The following is a 13,098-nucleotide window of genomic DNA, read 5'->3' on the forward strand; positions in this document are numbered from 1 at the left end:
GAATTGAAACCTAACAGTTTATTTGCTTGTTTATTTTATATATATTTAGATGTGTTGTTGTTTTGTTTTGTTATTATTTTTTTTGCTGTTTCGTTGCAAAAATTATGGAAAAACAAAACTTGTTACCAGCACGTTCATCGTTTTGATTAATCAATTTGTATTCATGGTTTTGGGTCACTCAACGGAATTAATCAGTTTGCCAAAAAGTTAATTGTGTGTGTGAATATGTATTTATATGGATATTGTTTATGATTTGCAATCGAGGATAGAGAAAAGTTGTTGCGTTGATTGTTTGTTGAATGAATTTGCAGAAAACAAAGATGAGACAAAGAGGAAATTTATATAACTGTAAATTCATTAAATTTACTTAAGTTCGTGAAAATGATTTAGATAATTTAGTGAAAATCGTCAACAATGAGAGAGAGAGAGAGAGAGAGAGAGAGATGATGATGATGATGATGATGATGATGAAAAAGAAAAACTTTTCTCGTAATATTTTTATCAACCTTTTTGCAGAATTGCAAATTTACATTATCATCTTCATCCTAATTTGCATCTTAACTTTTGTCTTGATGATGATAATGAGATGAGGATGAGGATGAACATGATGATGATGATGATGTGTTGTCAACAGAAATACTTACGATGAAATAATTGAAGATTAATTTGTTAACTGTTTTTTACTCGTGAATTTTATTAATTACTCTTTATTATTCTAATTATTATTCTAATTATCATTGTGATTATCTGATTATTAGATTAGATTAAATTGTTGAAACTTTTTCTTTTTCCAAAACAAATTATTTCATCACAATTTCCATCATAAGGTAAACCAATTATTATTTTATCTACAGTTTAGATTAAGCTTAGTAAGATAATAATGAATAAGTGAGAGTCAGAGATTTATACTTATAATGAGAATGCTAATAATATGAAGCAGCCATCTTGGTTTATCCAAATAGTTGACAAACATTTACAGTTACAATCCTTGTAATGGATAAGTTATAATTTGCAACATTATCACAAAGATCATCTTCATCTTCATCTTCATCTCCCTCTTTTACTTTATCATCATCATCATCCTCATCATGTAATACACTAGTATGCTTTTCATTAGACTTGAAATCATCATAATTTAGTTTAATTTAAATTACCCTAATTGCGTTAATTTAGTTAATCTCCATTTACGTTTTTTTGTCTTCCTCGTCATCATCATCATCATCATCTCTCTCTCTCTCTCTGTCCTTTACATTGCAATCATCTCATGCATCATCTTTGGTACCCAAACTCATCCTAATCATTTGTATCTCCATCACCATGATAATCATCCCTACGTTGATCAAATGTTATCATGAACTGAAACATGAAACAGTTTTTTATATACCTTTTTTTTCAACAACATGGTTACTACAATTGTGTCAAATATTGAGTCTATAATAATATTAACTTGATAAATTAACGGTTGAATCAAGAAAATTATAATTATCATCACAATGAGCCATTAATTGCATTCACTTTCCGGTTCCTTGATGTATTACATATGCAAACATCATGAGATAAGTTTGCAGAATAAAAAAAAATATTAGTTTTTTCATCCATCTTTTCCCATTCAATTGGATTAACTTGAACTTTTTTTTTTCATATCTTTTTACTTTCCTCTTTTCACCCAGATTAGTATTGATGGGATTAGGATTAGTGTATGAAAGCACATTCTTTAATCCCTTTCCCTTTTTATCAATGTGTAAATCCACTTTGAAGAAACACATCGTTTATTATTGTCATTGTGTAAATAAATCAAAGTCAACAGGGGAAAAGTACAGTTATAACAATTCAAAATGTACGAAGAAAATTTTTGTAACTATTTGTTTTTTTGGAAAACTTTTTCTTTTACTTTCTTTGACAACATGAAATTTAATCTTACACAATTTTAAATCTCTCCTAATCTAATCCTTATCATTAGAAAGCTAAGTCACAAGAGAGAGAGAGAGAGAGAGAGAGAGAGAGAGAGAGAGAGAGAGAGAGAGAAAGTCCTTAATTACTTATATTGTACTCTGTTAATTCATTTGACTCCCGAAAGTGTAATATTAACTCATCATCATCGTCATTCCGATTCATGGGGAGTTGAATGTTACTTATGTAGTACCAATGATTTGAGTGTAATCCAAGTGATAAGTGTTGTTGTTGTTGTTGTTGTTGCAACTGAATTCAATTTACATATTTAACTTTGCATCATCATGAAAAAATCATCATGAACTTTAGGTATATGCAAAAAATAACAGAGATAAAAACAATTACAATCTCTCATCTGTTGTGTGTGTGTGTATTTATATAGTGAGATGAACAGTTTATCTGAACTGAAAAATTCAGTTCATTCCCAAGTTTCAACTCATTTGTTTATCTAGAAACTTTATCAAAGTAAACTTATTCCATCATCTTCATTTGAATGAACTATTCAGATTATCATGAAATTTACTCACATTTTGATGATGACAGAAATACACAAATTGTCAAGAGGTTGAAATTTCAAATTAACATTGAAAAGTTGGAAAGTTTTTGTTTATCAACAATTAGACAATACAATCAAGTCTTAATTGTGATATATTAAGATGAAATATTAACAATCAATGATGGTGGCGGATGATGATGATAACTGATGATAACTGATGATAATGATATTACATTTATATATCAGATTTAGTTTAGCTTAATTAAAGTTGATTATGTTGAGTACGTTAATTAACCAATGTTAATTAAACTGATTATCACAACTGTAATATATTTATGCTCGTGTATGAAGTTATCACTAAGTCTAATTATTTAACTAATCACAATTAAATTACTAAATTAAGTTGACATTCTTGTTGTGCTTAGTTAACAATAAAAGTGATCATCACATTTACTTAATCATAATCAAGGAAAAACTTTTAATGTTGTTGTTGTTGTTGTGAATGATGATGATTACAATTACGATTCAATTTAAATTGTTGTGAATTCAATTTGGTTAACCATCAGGTTAAAAACTATCGTTAACATGATTATGGTGATTAAGATGATTATCTCATGATGTGGTTGATAATAATGATGAGACTGATCTTAATTGTTGTTCATTATTAATGATTGAAAATCTTAATGATCAATTTCGAGGGAAAAAATTTTCGACGAAAAAAAAGTTTTTTGGCTTTTAGAACTTTTTTTTCTCTCTCTCTCTCTTTCTCTTTTTCTTTCGTTCGACTCGAACTTCTTCCCATGTTATTTATATGATAAGGTTGTCAAAAAATTTACGGAATTTTGACAAAAGTTCATAAATTCATTTTAATCAGACTAAGCAATTAACAGAATCAGGGGAAAGGGATGTGGGTGGATAATCAACTAATCATAATTAAAACAATGAGATCCTTTTTTTTCAATGAACCTTCAATTTTCATGCTCCAAACAATCAGAGTCTTTGTTGCTCGTTGTTATTTTTGGTAATCAGGTTTTAATTTTGATTTCATGATAGTTATTTATGAATGAGAAATATTATAATTGTAATCGGATTAGAAAATGAAATTATATTAATTGGATTTTGATTGTTGTTGGTGTTTGGTGATAAGTTTTATATAGAACTTGTTGAAATGAAAGAGAGAGAGAGAGAAATTCATTGGTAATCTGTTAATTCACTTGATTTCAGTTTGATTGTTTATTTATAATCAGGAAAATGATTATGATGATGATCAGTGATTTGTGATGATTGATGAAAATTGATTCATCATCATCTAATTTAATCATTTGCGAGTTTCTTTTTTTTTGAAACAATTAATCAATCTCATCATCAACTTATTACTAGAATCATGAATTACCATGATAGTGATGGAATCATTTTCCTTGAAATGTTTTTGATTGAAAGGGGAGAGTAAACTTTTTTTTTCTCTTCCTTTTATCATGAACTTATATCTACAGCTATGAAGACAACATTGTCTTCATCTTGATAATTTGCATCTCAGTATTTATCTTCATCTTCCCTTCATGAAATATGATATTAAATATGCATATGTTTGAGAGAATCAAAGAAAATCTTCTTAAGAATCTTTGTTTTCGCCAATGTTATTTTCTTTCTTATTATTTCTCTCTCTCTCTCTCTCTCTCTCTCTCTCGCAGTCAGCATCTTCTCCATCTTCATCTCTTGCTCCTTTTAAGACAACGTAAACCCATTAATTGAGAATCAGTTGTTGCTGTTGTTGTTTTTGGAAGAGGAAGAAAAGTTTTCTCTCTCTCTTTTATAAGTTATTCATCATAAATGAAGAGTAATAAGGAGATGCGGATGATGATGAAGATGAAGATGATAATGTGATGAGAATGGGAATGAGAATGATTATGATGAGGTTAGCATTGATGGCGAAGTAGAGGAAAATGTCGAAAGAATCTGAAGATGGATTAGTAATCAAGAATGAAAACATGAAATTACATGTAACACCGACAGAGAGAAAGAGATAGAGAGAAAATATCATCATTATCATCATTACAGGAAACGGAAATATGCTATTAAGATGGAATATGAAGATTAATGAATGAAATGATAAGAGGAGGAAGAAAAAAAATAAAGTTTCACTGGCGAAAGTCAAAGTTATCAATTTTTTTTCTTTACTTGAACATCTTCACAATCAAAACCATTAACAATCATCACAAAGTTTCAAAAATAGTTTCATTAGTTTCATGGGAACGTTACCATGGTTACCATGAAAGATGCTTATGATTAACAAACTTTTATCCTGCTTTTTTACTATGCGGTTGTGATATTGTGACAAAAGTGAAGAAAAAAATTATGATTGTCATCGTTATCCTTTGGAATCATCATCATCATAATGAAAATGAATCATCAACTTGATATTATTTCAATTGAATATCAGAAAAAAATAATAATTACATGATCACTTTTCATGATATATTATTAATATCAAAGTGGTTGAATCAGTTTAATAATTTACCTCATCAAGAATCAAACCTTTGAATAACAAATGATCATCATAAATTGTCATCCATCCTCATCAGATTTATGATAATCAAGCATTTGAAAAAAAAATCATCAACATCATTTGTTATTTAATTTGAATCAGTTAAAAAAAAGGTAGAGATGAAAAGTAAAGGGGTAAAAAAAATGATTCATTTATTTTGTTGATGATTTTTCATCATCCTGATGACTTTATGATGATGATGATGATCATTAAATGATGAAGAAAAATGTGATTTGTGATGCGGAAAAAAATCTCAATCCTTTCACATGGTATTAGGAGAGATGAAGATAAAGATGATGAAGATGACAAAAGGATGTGTAACTGATCCCACTCATTGCCCTTTGGGAGAGGTGGATGAAAATTAGTTAATGGTTAACCACTTTGTGATGATGATGATGGGATACAAATAATGATGAGGATGAGAAGCAAAAAATGATCATCATCATGATACAGATGAGATAATATATAAAAGGATGAGGATGAAATTAATTATTAATAAAGAGATTGCAAAAATTAAACCAACCATTTACCTGACATTTGAGTTTTCAACCTTTGTTTTTATCTCTCTCTCTCTCTCTCTCTCTCTCTCTTCTGTTTTTAATTGCACCAAATGTTAATTAAAGGTTAATTGTAATTGCAATTAACTTTAAAATTTTTACTGCATTTTCATCATCAATTATCATCCTGAAAGTTATTCCATGGAAAGCTCAATGAATCAATCATGCTAATCTATTAGAATAACAATTTAAATGTTTGGTTAATGTTTTTATTTTTCTCATCTTGATTTGCTTTTGTTTTGTTTAACTGTTTCTCAACTAATCAATAATCAAATTGTATCTTAATTAGTTTGAAAGACAATTGTTTTCAAATAATCATCTATTAAGATGAGAACATGAAAATCTATGCTGAAATTGCTTTTCTCTTTTCCATAGCATCCTCATCCCTATTGTTTTCCCTCTGATTGTTCACTAATAACATAAGATAATTGTGTTACTTGGACATATTATCAGTTGATTTTTTTTCTGTATCTTGAAGCAATTTAGTTACAAAAGGCTGAATCATCATCCTCATCCTCATCCTCATCTTACAAGTATTTTCATCCTCATCTTAGGGTTTTTTGCCTCAATATTACATTGACTCTCATTGATTTAGTCAATATAATTTTTCCCTTTGGTATTTGCAGCCTATTTGATTGATTGCTGATAATATGATCAAAGTATTGATGATGATGAAAAAATCGGTCAATCTTATTACCTTACAATCATTAACTCAACTTTATGAACTTTCATCTTAAATATTATTAGATAATCATGTTGATTAATGTAACCAATTGTAAGCAAATTGTTCATCTCAGTAAATTGTTTCTTAATTGTTTTCCTTCAAGTGATAAATTTTTTTTACTTCTTCCTTTTCTCTTCCAATGGTAGATTAATATGATAAAACTTGAATGTAAATGATTAACTAATTGCAAGATAAATTGTCCTCATTGATTTTTGTTTTCTAATTATCATCTTGAGTTGTTTTTATTTCATTTAGTACTACTTACTGATCAAGACTCTAATCAATTAGTAACAATCAATTTGATTGAATCAAAAAAATAAAAGTTACCAAAATAATGATATGAATTAATCTTCATTTTTGGGTAAATGAGATCATGTTAATTAACCTAATTGTTGGTCTCTCATTGGTGTTGGATTTTTCCTTATCACTGATCTGAATGGTTAATTGTTCATCATGGATTAAAATCAAGATGAAATCATCATCATGGATTGAAATTATATCTCATTTCCTGGAATCGAAAACCTTTTCCCTTGATTCATTGACTATGACTCTCTCTCTCTCTCTCTCTCTCTCTCTCTCTCTCTCTCTCTCTCATCGTTATCATCATCATCCAATGACTAAATTAAATTAACCGTTAAAATGTAAGAGGAATCAGTTGATATATTTTCAAGAGTCTATGGAAGATATAAAATTATTATTTACTAATAGAAGATGATAATCATGATGATGATGAGAACGATTGAGAAGAAAGTTCAATCAATAAGCTCAATTTGAATGAAAGATTCATTGTATTGTCATGAAAAGGGAACATGTAACCATGTTGATGATGGCGATTGATGGATACAATTTGAAAGAGATAAAGAAGATAAAAGAGAAAAAAGTCAAATATTAATTCTATTCATCTCTATCATCCGCATCTTCATCTTCATCATCATCATCATCTTCTAATTTATCTACATGATAACTTTATCTTTCATCTTTTCAAAATCATTTCCTTTTGTAATCTTCATCATCAGATGTATTCATATGGAAGAAGAAGAAAAAAAGGTCTAGACTTTATCATCTTCATTATCTTCTTCATCTTCATCTTTTACTCTTACCTTGCAATCCATGTAAATAATATCTCTTCATCAGCATCTCAAGTTAATTGTTAGAAACAATTAAAATTAATCAGTTGATTACTTTGCTGATTATTACACTTACAAGTTGTTTCTTCATATTAATAATATGTAATCAATCAATCAGCTGAGAGGAAAAAAAATTACGATTGAGCAAAATGCTTGAGCTTCAACTTGATTGCTGTCATTTGAACAGCAATCAAGCAACAACAATTTACAATGTAAATAATAATGATGCTAGATTATCATCCTCATCTTCATCTTCATCACAAATTGTATTCATGTTAAATGAGCCAAATCAATTCATCATTAACAAAACACTTGAACAAAGTTACTACAGTTACTCAAAAAAAACCCCATGATAATGTGACCTTTTTTTTCACAACAAAAAAAAACAACAATTCTGAGTTCGAGTCCTTTTGTGGTCAGTTTTTGTTGTTGTCCACTTCTTGTACTTACTTTTAACACTTTAGGTCAAAAGTTATAAGTACAGTTATTATGATGATGATGATAACCTTTGAGTTGAAAATTTTTTCCCTCATCCGTTGGCATCTTCATCTCATCAGCATCTTCATTGAACGATGAAAAGATTAATTGTCTTTTGTTTTCGTTCAAATCTTACACAGATGATGATGATGATGATGATGATGACTTAGTGGGCTGATAATTAACCTAAAAGAGTATCAACTTTGTCATTTAATTACAATTAACTTGGTGGTGGTTATTATCATTTTTTTCTCGATTCTAGTGATTATCTTATCTACTCTTTGAGTAAAATTTACTGTTTCATGCCAAGAAAACGATGATGTCGGTTTTCATGAGAAGATTTTCATGATGATATGAAGATGATAAATGAGATAGAAATGATTATTATTATGACTATGGTAATGGGATAAGGGATAAAGATTAAGATCATGACGGTTAGAGGATTTTTAATTAACGGCGATGAAACTTTTGTTTACTCTTTAGAAACAAAGAAAAAACTTTCTGTCAAGTTTACACTTTTTTGTCAATCGAAACTCATCTTGACAAACTTATCCTCATCATCCTCATCACCAATGGTAAATAACTTACCACTCCTCCTGGTCACATCTCTGGCCTATGGTCATCTTGACCACCATGAACTTTTTTCCAAGTCAACCATCAGATTAGAACGAAAGTTTTTTCTTCTTTCCCTACTTTCGAACAAAAAAAAAGAACTTTGATTTTTCATCCTCATCCTTTTTTCCGCATCTTCTTTTTTTTCAACAGTTTTATTCTTAGTTATCTTCTTGTTAGATTTGTTTTCATTCAGTTAAATTGTTATCTTGTTACCAATTATTAGTATCATTGTGAGTTAACCACAAATCCCATTAGAATCATTAACAATCATCATCTTCCCCTCATCCTTAAGAAGATGAGATGAAAAAACAGTGAGAAAAGTCAACAGGGAGTTTAGTTAGTGAAAGACTTAAAAAAGTAGGAGTAAGAGGATATAAAGAAGATGAGGAGGATAAGGAAGGAGAAATGATGATAACCGGAAACAGAGACAAAAAACAATGATTATAAGTAAAGCTAATTGAACCGGAAAGACTTGAAATTGTCTTACAATAAATTCAATTGTTTTCATATTTCAAACTGGATTAACTGGATTAGTTTTAACTTGTTGTTTTTGACAACTTTTCTCTCTCACTCACTCACTCCTTCAAGGTGGATTACTGACTTACACAGAGGCGGAAGTGGAGGTGGAAACTTTTTGTACCCAATATATTATATGTACTTTAAGTTTCATTGTTATTTGTCATCATCATCATTATTATTGATAACTGACCAGAAAATAATCATCTGATATTGTAAATACATATAGATTATGATTCAGATTCTGGTTACCATGAAACATTATGGTGAGACTTTTTTTTTCAATACAATCATGAACAACCATTAAGGTATATCATTGAAAGAATGCTTATCATCATTGTCATCTTTTTCTTTTCCGTTTTCATCATCATGGATACAGACAGAAAATCATCATCTTTTATCTTGCAATCATCTTCATCATTTTGACCAAACGTAAGAATAAGTTATCATCATGGTGATTTTATTGGAAAGTTATAGTTACATGACGATTATCATCATGGTGATGATGAACAATGATCATCATGTTATTAGAATGAGTGAGTTAACATGATGGAGTAAAAGTTTTTTCGAGAGTAAAGGCTTGGATGATAAAGGGATGACAATGATGACCAAGGGTGTTGAGGGTAAGAGGGAGCAAGTATCATGAAGTAAATGGTTCCAATTCTGGTTTCAGTTTCAGTTTCTTTTTCCTTTTCATTTTTTTCTCCATCATGTAATATATTTAGTATTATCATTGTTATCCACATTTATATATCTCTGTTATTATTATTATTATAGTTTAGTGATGAAGAGAAGATGATGAATTGGAGACAAATTATTTGGACCCTTTTCTTTTGCTTAAATTTGTTTCCTTCACGATTGGTCATCATTACGATGACCAATGTCATCAATTGTTGTATATCTTACCTTCAATTTCTCATCTAGATTTAATTTTATCTCTCTCTCTCTCTCTCACTCACTCTCTTTGTTATCTTGGAACCATTTTTCATCTTCAATGGGTGTCATCCATTCATGATATAGCCCATACATTTCCAGGAATCGATTCTGAATGACTTATCATCGTCAATATCATGATGATGATCATTAGTTTGTTTTTTCCCCTGTTATCTCACCAGATATTAACAACTTTTCATGTTCCTGTTCATGATAATAAAATCAACATATACCAAGCAATTTCTGATTTGATTCAAGTTAAATTATCAAGATTGATTCAGCTAAATATCATGATTGTTGGTGTTAAGAACTTGATGACATCAATAAATGTTCAGAAATCACAATTTTCTTATCAGGGAATTTTCATCAGTTAAGAAATTTAGGAACTTTTTTTTTCTTTCTTTCACTTTCGAGGAGGGAAAATCTTTTTCAGACAAAGTGAAAAGTTTTTTTTTCGTAATTCTGTTTCTGAGATTATCGATTGAAATCTAATTCGAACTGGACTTTTCTCTCTCTCTCACTCACTTTACTTTTCTCTACACGATTCTTTCTGTCTCTAGTTTGGTTACACTTTCATAATGATGATTCTGATAATGATGCTGATTCGACATTATTCAATGATATTTTCATTTAGTTCGAACTGTTTAGCTTTTTGTTCTAACCTCGATTTTCTTGTTGAAACTTTTCTCTCTCTCTCACACAATTGCCTCTCCTTTTTTCTGCTCCACAGTCTCAACTGACCTCTCTCTCTCTCTTCCTCCTATTCTTAATCTTTAAAAATCGATTCCCATTGACTTTTGGATCTTTCTGGTCAATAACAAAAATAGTGGGTGTGGGTCAGTTTAATGATAATGATCATGATGATATCATGAAAAAACATTAACATTTAGCCAATAAGATCAATCTGCTGTTCTGACAATAATTTAACCATAATCATTGAGAGAGAGAGAGAGATTGTCAACTATTATGGTGGGAGGTGGATAAGGTGGTGATGGTGCTCATGGAGGAGGATGAAGGCTGAAAGTCAAAAAATTTCTACGAAGTCAGCATTTAATTACTAATCATTTGATGATTGTTTTTATTGTGATTTTTTAATGTTCACAATGTTGTTAATGGTTAATCTTTCAGCCTCCATCTTGTTACTCATTCATTTACAAGTTAATTGTTTTTACTTTGCAATTTGAAATAACCATCAGAGGATAGAGAGAAATCATCATTACTTCATCATCATCATCATTCATGATCTCTCATCATTATGTCAATTACTAGAAATCAGATTTCAAGAGATACACATTAATATACAAACATGATAATGATTCTGATTCCGTTTTCCCATTGATAATTAATATAAATTAAATTTTCTCCTCTAATGATTAATGATAGTCTTCATTTCCCTTCTCCACCATATTTATGATAATCAACAATGGAACCACTTTAATATTATCAAGACGAAGTAAAAATAAAAAGGGTAAGGTGAGCAAAAAAAAAGTTCGAAGAGAAAAAAAAATAATTTCCTAAGTTCGACTTAAGTTTGAAATAAGTTCTAACGGCCTAAAAAAACTTAAATCGTAATAATCTTCAATCTAAACGAGTCCTTAATCCATATCCCTTTTGTCTTTAAATCCTTAATCTCCTTTCATTCTTAACCTTCTCATCTTTACTCATCATCATTCAAAGTTATATTTTGATTTTTCTTTGCCCGTTAAATATAAACTCTAAATTGTTGGCATCAATCCATCATTTATTATTATCATCAGCATGATTATTAATATTATCGTAATCATGATGATTACGATTTCGTTAAGACAAGGAAGAGGAAGAGAGAGAGAACTTTTTTATCCAATTTCCGAATTCATCTTGAAATTTTTTTCTAATACATGGAGAAAAGTAGAAAGAGATAGATAGAGATTCAGTTTATCATGAGTATATTGAATATCGATTCAATCAGAATCTTATCTTGAGTAATAGAAGGAGAAAAAAAAAGTTCTAAGAGCTTCGAAAACATAATCATCTTCATCTTCATCAAGTAGAAACAAAATAAGATAATCTTTAGATCTTCATCTTTCCTCTTATTGTGTCTGGTTACATTAAGTGATTAAAAGTCAAACAATATTTGACTTACATCTCCATCTTCATCTTTATCTTCATCTCTGTCTCTCTCTCACTCTGATCCTCATCTTTTTATCTTCATCTTCATCTTTGGCAAATCAATTATTTCCCATCATGATTAGTAGCTGAAAGTTTATTTCGGTTACTCAATCTTAGCCATCGACATCCTTTGAACTTTAACTGATCATTATCGATGCGAAAAAGATAATTTCAATTTTCATTATGAGTTTTGCCCTCAATTTCAATTATCCCTTTGAATCACCAGAACTTTTACCATGAAAATGAAATGGGATAATATTATTTTCTCATTATAAATACACTAAGTAAACTAGAATTAGTTTGAGAAAAAAAAGTTCAATGAGATTCAATAACTGAATTCCCTGTTTTTTTATCCTCCTTCCTTATGCTAGAATAGTTTTTGGAATCTTTTTTTTTACAACAAATCAGCTCATTGGAAATGATTGTAAATACATTGAAACAATTCATTTGAAAATTGATTACTATTTGCATTGAGTAATTATAATATCATGATTATTATCACATTACCATGTAGCTATCACCATCATCATCATCATCATCATCACTGTGAGTTTATCATCTGATTTATCATGATTGCAGTGTATCAATCTAATGGTTGCCTGAGTCTGGGAAGAAAAATTCTGACTCAACTATTATCATGTATTAACATTTCATGATTGTCATGAATCATGAAACTGTAAATGTGTTCTTGATGTATATTCAACTTTTGTTGTTGCAATTTTGTTTTCTGTTTGTTTCCCTCTCTTTTTTTTATCATCTTCTTCATCTTCATCCTCATCCTTATCCTCATTGACTATGAATCATTTTGTACTAGATATTTAAGGATGAGGATGACATGAGATAGTTTTTATATATAATACAAAGTCCATTTCATATTCAAATACTACACCGATGATGGATGAAGTAACCATGGTAACCTTTCATGTTCACATTTTCTTTGAAAACTAGTAAATATAATAAAATAATATATTTTTTCACTTTCATCATCAACTCCATCCTCATCCTCATCT

Source organism: Panonychus citri, unplaced genomic scaffold, assembly GCF_014898815.1.
Source record: "Panonychus citri isolate SS breed McGregor unplaced genomic scaffold, ASM1489881v1 Contig00104, whole genome shotgun sequence".
Classification (NCBI taxonomy): Eukaryota; Metazoa; Arthropoda; class Arachnida; order Trombidiformes; family Tetranychidae; genus Panonychus; species Panonychus citri.